The sequence below is a fragment of the Hemitrygon akajei genome, chromosome 23 (assembly GCF_048418815.1).
Source record: "Hemitrygon akajei chromosome 23, sHemAka1.3, whole genome shotgun sequence".
In the NCBI taxonomy this organism is placed as follows: Eukaryota; Metazoa; Chordata; class Chondrichthyes; order Myliobatiformes; family Dasyatidae; genus Hemitrygon; species Hemitrygon akajei.
The window spans coordinates 52,521,715-52,534,227 of NC_133146.1; positions in this window are offsets into that span (position 1 = coordinate 52,521,715).

The following is a 12,513-nucleotide window of genomic DNA, read 5'->3' on the forward strand; positions in this document are numbered from 1 at the left end:
CCTCCTAAGCTCTATAATGGTTATTATTCTATTATGGAATTATTGAGTATGCCTGCAAGAAAATGAATTTCAGGGTTGTGCATGGTGACAGATATGCACTTTGATAATAAATTTACTTTGAACTTTGAATTTCTTCATGCAGAAGGAGGTGCGTAAATGGATGAGCTGCCAGAGGCAGGTACAATAACATCTAAAATACTGTTGGGCAGGATCATGGATGGCTGAGGTTTATAAGGATAAGCAGAAATCAAACATGGACTAATAGGACTAGCTTAGGTGGGTTCCTTGGTTGTCGTAGACAGAATGGATTGAGGGGCCTGTTTCCATGCTGTTTAACTCGACAGCCATGATTCTAAACAAGTTGGCTTTTCTTTTCCAAATGTGTTCACCAAGATGTCCAATGCATTAGTAACTGATAGGCTACTGAGGAAAATGTGACATGTAACCATCTTACCTTTTGGATTGAAACGATGTGTGGTTTATTGAAAGTGTTAGAAGAAACATGGCAAACGTTGACAGCAGAGATACAGCAATTTGACTCTAGTGCACTGTGCAGCTTATTGTTCGAATATGATCAAGTCTCCAAAAGCTAAAAAGTAAATGTGCTCTCTTTCAACAGAAATTACTATGAACACCAGTCACGTAGGAAATATTCAGCTAATTACCCTGGCAACATGCAGAACAGGCAAGTGATGAGTCTGAATACAAACCACATTTGAAGCTAACTCTGTCATTTTCAAGTCCACTCTGTAGCCAGTCTCTTCCCTTAGTTTTGCACAGCTTAACATGATATCAGATATAATGAAGCTCCTCTCAACTGTACTTATTAAAGGGTCATTAACTGGTGTTTTATTTCTTGTCGGAGGAGGGTAATGACAGGCCAGGTCAACATTTATTCTCAGTCCTTAAACATGGTGAAGGAACTCCCTTTGTGTTGTTGGATGGGGAGTCCCAGGATTTAGATCAATCACAATTGCGATATGTGATTTGATGGGGGTCAAGAGGCGCTGGTGCTTCAATGTGTCTATTGCTTTTGTACTTCTTGGCAGTAATGCCCCAAATGATGGGGACAAGCATGCCATATACCTCCTTTACCATCATAGTCTGTGAATCAGTGGAATTCACTGCCACATGCAGCTTTGGAGGCTAAGTCATTGGGTATATTTAAGGCAGAGGTTGATAGATTCTTGATTAGTCAGAGCAGGAAGGGATGGGGAAGAATGCAGGTAATTGGGGCTGAGAGGGAAAATGGACCAGCCATGATGAAATGGCAGAGCAGGCTTGATGGGCCAAATGGCCTAGCTCTGCTCTTACATCTTATGGTCTTATAACAATTTGCATTGCCTTTGTCAGGGAGTTATAGATTTGCAAGCCAAAATCCCTCGGTGTATCAGTTCTCCCGAGGGTCCTGCCATTTATTTAAACTTTTCTCTTGTACTCCCAAAGTGCAACACCTCACAATTGTCCTGATTAAGCACCAACTGGCATTTCTCCAGCCAAATTTTCACGTGTCTACAACTCTACTAATGCTCTTGCTATCTACAGACTTATTAAATTGTACTTCAACATTTTCATCCAAATTATTAATAAATATTGTAAATGACCGATCCTTGTGGAATACCACTGGGCACAGGTCTCCAGTCAGAATAACATCCATCTACCATTATCCTCTGGCTTCTATGGAAAAGCTAACTTTGGATCCGATTTATCAACTCATTGTTGATTGCATACAATTTAATCTTCCACACTAACCTAACTCGAGATACTTTGTTAGTACTTTACTAAAGTCTGGTAGATCACACCTACCCTCATAAATTATCTTTGTCACTTCTTTATAAAACTCAATTAACTTTGTGAGACATATCCAGCTCTACCTAAAGCCATGCTATTAAGCCTGAACAAGTCCATGCTCTTTCAAATTCAAGTAAATTCTGTCCCTAAGAATCTTCTCCAGTAATTTTTCTGACACTGATATAAGGCTCACCAGATTATAATTTCCTGTTTTTTTCTCTCTGTTATCCTTAAACAAAGTAAGAGCATTGGCTGATCTCCATTTTTCTAGCACCTTTCCTCTCACTAAAGAGGATGCAAAGATGCAACAACTTACCCCCCCCCCCCCCTTGCTTCCCTCTGTAAACTGGAATGGATCCCATCATATCCTGGGGACTTATCCACCTTAGTGATTTTCAAGACGGTCCTGCCTCTTTCTAAATATTGACAAACCCTAGAATATCAACATAACCCACCCAATCTCACCATCATCCAAGTCCTTCTCTTGGGTAAACAGTCATGCAAAATACTCATTTAGGACCATATCCATTTTCTCCGGCTCCATCCATATTTCCCCTCCTCTGTCCTTGAGTGGAGCTTACCCTATTCTCTAGCTAATATTTTGCTACTAATTTGGATATATATTAAACCCTTTGGGATCCTCCTTAATCCAACTTCCCAAGGATATTCCATGGACACTTTATAGCTTTCCTAGCTCCTTATTTAAGTTCTTTCCTGTTTTATTTATATTCAAGGGCATTGACTGATTTCTAAACTTTATACATACTTGCTTTTCCTTTTTGATAAAACTTGCAATATCTTTTGTCATTCTGAATCTTGCCATCCTAAACTTTCCTCCTCACAGGAAAATGCTGGTCTTGAACTCTAATGCATTGGCCTTTAAAAGACTCCCACATGTCAGACATGGATTTACCTAAACAGCTGTCCCCTATCTACTTTCTCCAGTTCCTGTCTAATTCTTTTGTAATTAGCCTTCCTCCAGTTTAACCCTTATACCTAAGGACTCTTTTAAAATTTAAAAAAATATAGTCACTATTCCCGAAAAGGTCCCCTGCTAAAACTTTGACATTCAGCCAAACTCATTCTCCAATATAAAGTCTAGTATGGCCCCATCACTAGTTGGACTGTCTTCAGGTTACTTCAAGAAACCTTTTTCAATGCATTGAAGAAATTTTTCTCCATCTAAGCTTTTTGCACTAAGGGAGTCCCAATCAATATTGGGGGAAGTTAAAATTGCCTAAAGTAACCCTGTTGTGTTTACATCTTTTCATGGTTTGCCTGAAAATCTGTTTCTCTAGCTCCAGTTTATTATTGAGAGGCCCTGTCATAATGATTGCACGCTTCTTATTCCTCATTTTACCCATTTTGCATCACTGCATAAGCCTCGTATGATCAACTCTCTTAGGGGAGATCCTAAGAAGAGAGGCTGATTTCTACTTTCAACACCTTGGTAATAATGTGATAGAGCTTGTCTCCCTTTGATTTGGCTAGATTGTCCAATCTACAGATTGCCAATACTTATCTCTGTCCTAAATGGGGTGGTGGTCAAATCAAGGGAGTGCATTGCCATTTGCTGAGCCAACTCAGTTCCTTCTCATGACACTGGGTGGATGAATCTCTCAAGTTTTAAGTCAAAAAGATTGTCCATCCTATTCAGACATGGACCAATAGATTCTCAGCAGATAAAGCAAACTGAATGGCAAAGGGTCTCCCGGTAAGTGGGATAGCAGACTTTTCCATGACAGTGACTTCATTTGGAGGTGGGGGTGGAGGAAGGTGGGTGATGGGATGCTAGCCTTTTTCTGGATCTTCAGTTCCATCTGGGACTCCTAGGACAGCAGTTTGGTGGAAAGGGTAAGTGTTTTTGTTGAACATTGCCAATAGAATTGTTTGCTTAAAATACCAAAGTTCAAAGTAAATTTTATTATCAAAGTACAGATATGTCACCATATACAACCCTGAGATTCACCTTTTGTGGGCATACTTAGCACATCTATAGAATAGTAACTATAACAGGATCAATAAAAGATCAACCGGAGTGCAGAAGACAACAAACTCTGCAAATGCAAATATAAGTAAATAGCAATAAATAACACGAACAAGGTAAAGTGTCCTTAAAGTGAGATCATTAGCTGTGGGAACATCTCAATAGGAAGGCAAGTGAGTGTAGTTATCTCCTTTTGTTCAAGAGCCTGATGGTTGAGAGGTAGTAACTGTTCTTGAACCAGGTGCAAGTCCTGAGGCTTTTGTACCTTCTACTTGATGGCAGCAGCAAGAAAAGAGAATGGCCTGGGTGGTGGGATCTCTGCTGATGGATGCTGCTTTCCTACAACAGCATTTCTTGTAGATACGCTCAGTAGTTGGGAGGGCTATACCCATGATGTACCAGACAAGAAAGAGTTTGGGGTAAACAATAACATGAAGACAAACTCACCCAAATTTTAATTTTTTTAAGTATTATTCTATACATTTTTCAAATCTTCTTGCATAACTGACAATGAAATTGGGTCAAACTGCTCAGCATCCTTTTTGACAATGAATGATGCAGACTTGAGGACATTTCGCCAACAAGAAGTGACAGAGAAAAAGAAATCTCACGTGGGGTTTCCATGTCTGTGTCACCCATAAAACTAAGGAAGTGACATCACCAGAGCACGCAACAGCTTGTCACATGACCTTTCCAGGCACCGATAAATGTCAAATGGCAGAAACTACATCACCAACCAGCCCCAAAACATCAGGATAGTCAAAGAGAGATATCAGATCTAATGATCTAGGTCATTATCAAAAACAACCAAGTGACATCCTGGTAAAATTAAAGAGATGTACATGAGGTCTCTTTATAATGGGTCATAACTCTGCTCAGATTATGGACCAGACAACGAAGGTAAATCAAATGCTATGGTTCCACAGATTTATTAAGAAATCATATTCAGCTAATTATCAAGAACTGCAGATAGATTTCATAGACAAAGTAGATTTCACTACCCAAGATAATAGATTGTGAGGTTGAAGATAGACCAGCAATCTATTCAAAAAGGTTCAAATGATACCATAAACCATAATCTGAATCAACAGTTTCAACCATAGCTATTCAGGTAATGATGGATAAATGGTTTAGTATTCCACCCCACCCCTACCTGATGGAAATCCCTTCAAGAAGAAAACATTTCAGTGCATGACCATGTGAAAGGAATTAGACAATGAACTATTATTAAGTAATATTTAGCTTATAAATAGTTCAACAGCCATAAACTGAATAACAGCCAAAATTTATTTTAAAGTTCATGATTTGCATGTTTAATCAATGGAGGAATGGATGATATAATGCAATGATTAACTGTCATTGACATTTGCAATTTTAAATAAACATCCACATAAAATTTCTTTGCCACAAGCTTGAAAAACTATTTAAATCTTGCCCTCCATTCAAGTTTCAATGCAAAACGAAGGGGAGCTAAGTTACTAACACAGTGAATGTTATCCCAGTATGTAAAGATAAATTTGATTATCTCTCCACAGGATGTCAACATCAAAACTCACTATGGTTCAGAAATGGAACACAACAATCCTCAAACATTTGAGTCCAGCTAATCTTATAATGGTGAACCACAGTAGAAGGTCATTTGGCCCATCACAACAGCTTCCTGTTTGTCCCTGTAACCCTGTAACTTTTCATACTTTAAACCTTTATTCTGTTTCGCTGTGAAGGCTGCTGTTTAATCTGCCCCCAACATCAGACTGACTACTTCAAATCTCAAACACTCAAATATAGAAAAAAATGTTCTTTTAAAAAATGTTTAATCTACACTCAGTGGCCGCTTTACTAGCTACCTTCCGTACCTAATAAGGTAGCCATTGAGTACATGTTCGTGGTCTTCTGCTGCTGTAGCCCATCCACTTCAAGTTTTGACGTGTTGTGCATTGAGAGAGGCTCTTCTGTATTCCATGGTTGTTATGCATGGTTACTTGAGTTACTGTCGCCTTCCTACCAGCTTGGACCAGTCTGGCCATTCTCCTCTAACCTCTCTCATTAACAAGGCATTTTCACTCAGAGAACTGCCGCTCACTGGATTTTCTTATTTGTTTTTCACACCATTATCTGTAAACTCTAGAGGCTGTTATAGACAATACACAACAGGTGCAGGAGTATGCCATTTGGCCATTTGAACCAGTACCGCCATTCAATGTGTTCATGGCTGATCATCCTCAATCAGTACCCCATTCCTGCCTTCTCTACATATCACGTGACTCTGCTATCTTTAAGAGCTCTATCTAACTCTTTCTTGAAAGCATCCAGAGAATTGGCCTCCACTGTCTTCTGAGGCAGGACATTCCATAGATCCACAACTCTCTGGGTGAAAAAGTTTTTCCTGTACTCCGTTCTAAATGGCCTAGCCCTTATTCTTAAACTGTGGCATCTGGTTCTGGACTCCCCCAACATCAGGAACATGTTTCCTGCCTCTAGCATGTCCAATCCCTTAATAATCTTATATGTTTCAGTCAGATCCCCTCTCATCCTTCTAACTTCCAGTGTATACAAGCCCAGTTGCTCCAATCTTTCAACATATGACAGTCCCACCATCCCGTGAATTAACCTCGTGAACCTACGCTGCACTCCCTCAATAGCAAGAATGTCCTTCCTCAAATTTGGAGACCAAAGCTGAACACAATACTCCAGGTGTAGTCTCACCAGGGCCCTGTACAACTGCAGAAGGACCTCTTTGCTCCTATACTCAACTCCCCTTGTTATGAAGGCCAACATGCCATTAGCTTTCTTCACTGCCTGCTGTACCTGCATGCTTACTTTCAGTGACTGATGTACACAAACTCCTAAATCTCGTTGTACTTCCCCTTTTCCTAACTTGACACCATTCAGATAGTAACCTGCCTTCCTGTTCTTGCCACCGAAGTGGATAACCTCACATTTATCCACATTAAACTGCATCTGCCATGCATCTGCCCACTCAACCAACCTGTCCAAGTCACCCTGCATTCTCCTAACATCCTCCTCATATTTCACATTGCCACCCAGCTTTGTATCATCTGCAAATTTTCTAATGTTACTTTTAATCTCTTCATCTAAATCATTAAAGTATATTGTAAATAGCTGCGGTCCCAGCACCGAACCTTGCGGTACCCCACTAGTCACTGCCTGCCATTCTGAAAAGGACCTGTTAATCCCTACTCTTTGTTTCCTGTCTGCCAACCAATTTTCTATCCATGTCAGTACCCTACCCCCAATACCAGGAAAATGTATGTATGAAAATCCCGGGAGATCAGCAGTTTCTAAGATATTCAAGCCACCCCATCAGGTAATAACAAACTTTCCATGGTGAATGCCACTTAGATCATATTTTTCCCCCATTTTGGTGTTTGGTCTGAACCACAACTGAAACTCTTGATCACGTCTGCATGCTTTTATGCACTGAGTTGCTGCCACGTAATTGGCTAATTAGATATTTGCATTAATGAGCTGGTGTACACTTGTAGCTCATAAAGTTGCTCATAAAGTGTAGTGACACTGGTATAAACTGTATCCTTCATCAATGAATTTCTCGGTCATTGGGCACAGTTTCTCTTTAGTTATTTTGTATATGCCTCTTGTAGACTGGAACATTTATCAAACTTCCTCTTGACCTTGTGGAATTAAAGACAACGGGTTCCTTTGATGTCCCCTGTCCAGATCCTGCACTTCTCTTTCCAGCAGCACTGGAGAGTGCCTTTATCAAATAAACTTCAACAGTTCAAGATAATAGTACATTACAACCTTCTTAAGGTCTGGTCTTCGCCACAACTTGATGGAAATCAATCTCTCTTCCAGGATTGTTACAAGAAATGTAATGATCTGAAGGTGTCTGGTCAAATTTAGTAGAGAGAATAATAAATCTCATTTACCAACTGCTCCCCTATACTAACGTACTTATCAGAGTTCCAAACTTATGCCACATAACATAGAACACTGAACAGTACGGTATATACAGACCTTCAGGCCACCATCTTTTAACTTACTCCAAGATCAATCTAATGCTTAACTCTAACACAGCCCTCCATTTTCCTTTCATCCCTGTGCTATCTTGGAGTCTCTTAAATGTCCCTAATCTATCTGCGTATACCACCACCCTGGCAACACATTCCATGCAGAAACCTACCTCTGACTTCACCCCTCTGCTTAGCTCCAATCACCTTAAAATTATGCTCTGTCATATTAGCCTTTTCTGCTTTGGGAGAAAAAGGTGCTAGCTGTCTACTCTCTCCATGACTCTTATCATCTTATGCACCTCTATCAATTCACCTCTCATCCTCCTTCGCTTCAAAGGGAAAAGCCCTACTTCACTCAAACTTTCCTCATAAGTTATATTCTCTGTTTCAAGCAGCATCCCGGTAAATCTCCTCTGCATCCTCTCTATAGCTTCCACATCCTTCCTTTAATGAGGCAACGAGGGCTGAACACAATACTCCAAGTGTGGTCTAACCAGGGATTTGTAAAATCACATTACCTTGGAGCCCTTGAATTAAATCACATTACTAATGAAGGCATCACACCATACACCTTTGTTAGTCACCCTACAAAGGTAGGTGACTTTAAAGTATCAATGAATGTGGACTTCAACATTCCTTTGTTCCTCCACGACTTCCAGCAATTTAGCCATGGAAAATGTAGAAATATTGCAGCACATTCAGAGACACTTTTCCATTTCTTCCATCTCATTTGCAGAGGGAGGTGATATACAGCCTAACACCCACTTACATAGCAGTGCAGCAGACTTGACGGTGTTGATGACCATGTGCCAGGCTCAGTGTCTAGAGAAACAGGTTGTACTGACAGAGGGGTCCATGTTACATGGGGAAGGGCAACATATGAATCTAAATCACTATGGAACATGCAAAGCATGTGCATCCTTGTCATGTCCAGCTCTTCTTCATGCCAAAACCTCTATTGTCTTATGGAACACAAATTGTTTAAAATGACCTCTTTCGCCTGCCCCTCTAATCAGCATCACGTGGCCAAACGTCCTTACCACTTAGATGCACAAATAAACAAAAGGTATGAGCTTCCCAAGTCCTAGCTTTGGCTTTGCATCTAGCAGCTGTAGTCACCAGTACTCATGGCACTTCATGGGCGGGACGTGCCTGTTTTGAGATGGGATATGCACATTCTGAAGTATGACATGCTAGTGGAATGCAGTCTATTTCGACGGGAAGGGTAGTCCCCTGAAAGTCCCCAAGCTGGTAAAGAGTATAGTGCAATACCCTATGGACAGCTGATCTCCAGAGAGAACATGAGGCTGCTTGGAAGTCTGTCTGAATGTCTGTGTATGAGATGCCCATGAACATGGTTTTCCTAGACCCTGGAGCTTAACTTCTCCAGTCTAGAAGTAATGACCAAAGCTACATTCAGCTTTGGTGAGGTTTCTGATGGCTGAGGTCACAGCTTCTGTTAGGCTACAGTCAGAGCCCACCTATTGTACCAGTAATGCAGAGAAAACCCGAAACTCTGCCATGTAAACCCAGCTTACTCCAATGTAGACTCGGAGGGGCTTTGGAGACTTTGCAAGAGTTTTACCAATCTATCATTCCAGACTGAGGAGACAGTGGTTTCAAGAAGTACAAACTTCCTGTTCTCTGTCAGCATGTTACTGTTTGTAACCCACTATTGCCACTCCAATGGTATTCTTCGTAAAGTAGTTCCACCAGCAGCCACTCATGGTAACATAATGCCACCCAAAAGTAGAGCATAGACAATATATCTAAAGCTGGACATGGATATGTTACACAGCTGCTCATAGTTTTCTCCCCTCCAGAAAAGCAAACATTCATTAGCTCGGCTATGCCTTGTTACATTATTCAATAAAGTGGAATATGGGAAGGAAATATGGAGAAGATATGGACAGGTGCAAGATTTGCATCAAATATGCACAAGGGTGATAAAAATGATTGAATTGGTTTGCCTTTTATAGATTTATGGAAGTATTTAGTATAAATAACTTAGTTCTAGCTTTCATGATTTGCTCAGATAGGTTTACAGAGACAATATCACTACAGAGACTCCACATTTGTTTGTTTTTCACTCCTATTTATAACTGAAGAAACTAAAGAGCCTATGTCATGACACTCTACAGTGCATACAACTTCAACACTACAGTAATGGGGACAGGTCCAACATGGTAGACGAGTGAGAATATTGGAAAGGGAAATACAGTTGCAAGTGAGTGTGTTATGTAACTTCTTGTTCAGTTTACAAGTTTTCCAAAGTTTATACCCATAACATCAACCACACAGTACTCTCACTACACATTGAATAATTTCATTACAGAACATAATCAAATTTGCCAAATGCTATGTGCCAGAAATTGAGATACAAAATATTGTCTTAATCAATGTTAAATATCATAAATATCCTTTAACAATAGGGATTCCCAAACTTTTTTAGGCGTGGACCCCCACCATTAACCGAAAGGTCCATGTTGGGAACCCTTGCTTTACAATATTACCAGGAGACTAGTGAATCTTTTATCAAGCTGTGTTTTTTGGAACAGAACCCAATCAATATAAACCTCATGCCCTTTAGGAAATTCAATTATTTCTTCATGAAGTTACAGATCTAAGTAAATTACCTTAGGGTGCATGCAAAACAGTGCGAATCACACAAAAGATATCACTGGCACTTTTCAATTGTTGTTTGTTTCACTTTCAACTGAATGAATTATTGCTGCACTTTAGCTCGGCTTCATTATCATTGATGTGGCAGTTCTTGGCCGGATTTTCCAGCCAAATTAAGGAAGTCAAGTTCAGCAGAGTAAAAGGAGGAAGATCACGTAGATTTGCTACAATTTGATTTCAACTGTGAATGTGCCTTTACTGTGATGGACGTGATAAACAAATTTGCTTTCATTTCTTCCCCCGCAAATCAATTTTGCTAAGCATTTTTTATTAAGGCGCTTCTATTTCTTGGAAGGAAGTAGATATTAACTGATAGAAAGCAGGCAAGTTTTTTTGTTGTTTCTCCATTTAAATGTCACTCAATTTTGTTTAGTGGGAACATTTATTTCCAGCGAAAAATGCATTGTTAAGCCAGACAGCCAGATATAAACATTTGTGTAAAAGCAGTGTATTAGTGATGTTTACACAGAGACATCCTGAGCATTTTACTCATTTACAAAGGTCAACCATCCAAAAAAAAAATGTTCATCCCAAACAGGACTTAACAAGCTCAAGTAGCTGAAGACATGTCCTATGAACATCAGGCCACACGCAGAAGGAGTCATAGAAAAGTACAGTAAAGAAACAGGCCCTTTGACTCATCTAGCCCATGCTGAACTATTTATACTGCCTACTCCCATCGACCTTCACCGAGCCGATAGCCCTCTCTACCCCTAACATCCATGTACCTGTCCAAACTTCTCTTAAATGTTGAAATCAAGCTTGCATGCACCACTTGCAAAGGCAGCTCATTCCACACACTCACCACTCTCTGAGTGAATAAGTTTCCCCTCATGTTCCCCATAAACATTTCACCTTTCACCATTAACTCATGACCTCTTGTTGTAGTTCCACCTAACCTCAGTGGAAAAAACATGCTTGCATTTACCGTATCTATAGCCCTCATAATTTTGTATACCCATATCAAATCTCCCCTCATTCTTCTATGTTCCAAGGAATAGAGTCCTTGATCTTTTTCCTGTTACTCAGTCTTTTCTTATAACTCAGGTCCTCCAGTCACGGCAACATCCTTAAAAATTGTCTTGAAGCATCCTGAAGATCCTAAGTCATGCAGGAATTGCAAGCAACAAGTTTTAATATATGATTCGGATAACATTTCTATTCCCTCTTTTACAATCGAGTTAATATCTTGTAAATTTAAACTACTAAGTTCAGTTTATTCTTCTAAACCCCAACTCACAGGGATCCCTGATCCCCACTGTTCCCTTTTAATTGATTTTTTGTATTCTGAACAACCAGATTAACATCTCTCCCCTCCCTACTTAGAATTCCCCTATGGATCTGCTTCTGGACTCTCTCTTATTTACCCTGTGCATTAGGCAAACACCTCCTGCATTTACAGCAGTATACATTCTAAAGACTTGCATTAGCCTTTCCTGACTGTACCTGGTTCTAGCCAGCTACAAATTAACTATGCGTCTATCAGCTACAGGCAACTGCTACTGCCAAAAGAAGCTATCGGTTAAGTACAGTTGATTAAAATGGGAATTTACTTCATGCTAAATCCAAAACTGTTGCATTTCAGTAAGAAATGTTAGAAAGAAAGAATAGAGATTTTGTTTTAATTTATTTTGGAGAATCAGAGTTGTGTCATACGTGGATCTTAGTTCTGTTCTTGTGTTCTGGGCAACTGTGTAATTAGGAAGTAATTCCAGCTGTTTGAGTTCAAGCCTTGGGTTTCCATGCGGAAGGGGCAGTTGGAGTCACTCTGGAGTATCAGGGGAGATGAGAGTCCGCGGCACAGCCACCTCATAGGCAGAGAGAGATTAGGAAAAGAAGGAAGAGGTGGAAAGTGCAGACTCTGCACTGTGTGCTCAGCACTGGGAATGAATGGGAGTTACCATGCTTTGAAGGAGCACAGTCCTGATCATGGCATCAATACTGTGCAGAGCACACCAGCACTTAGTAGAAATGCAGCTGTTATTGGAGATTCCATAGTTCAGAGCACAAAGCTTGACTAGAATGAATAGCAAAGATGTAACGTTGATGCTTTATAAA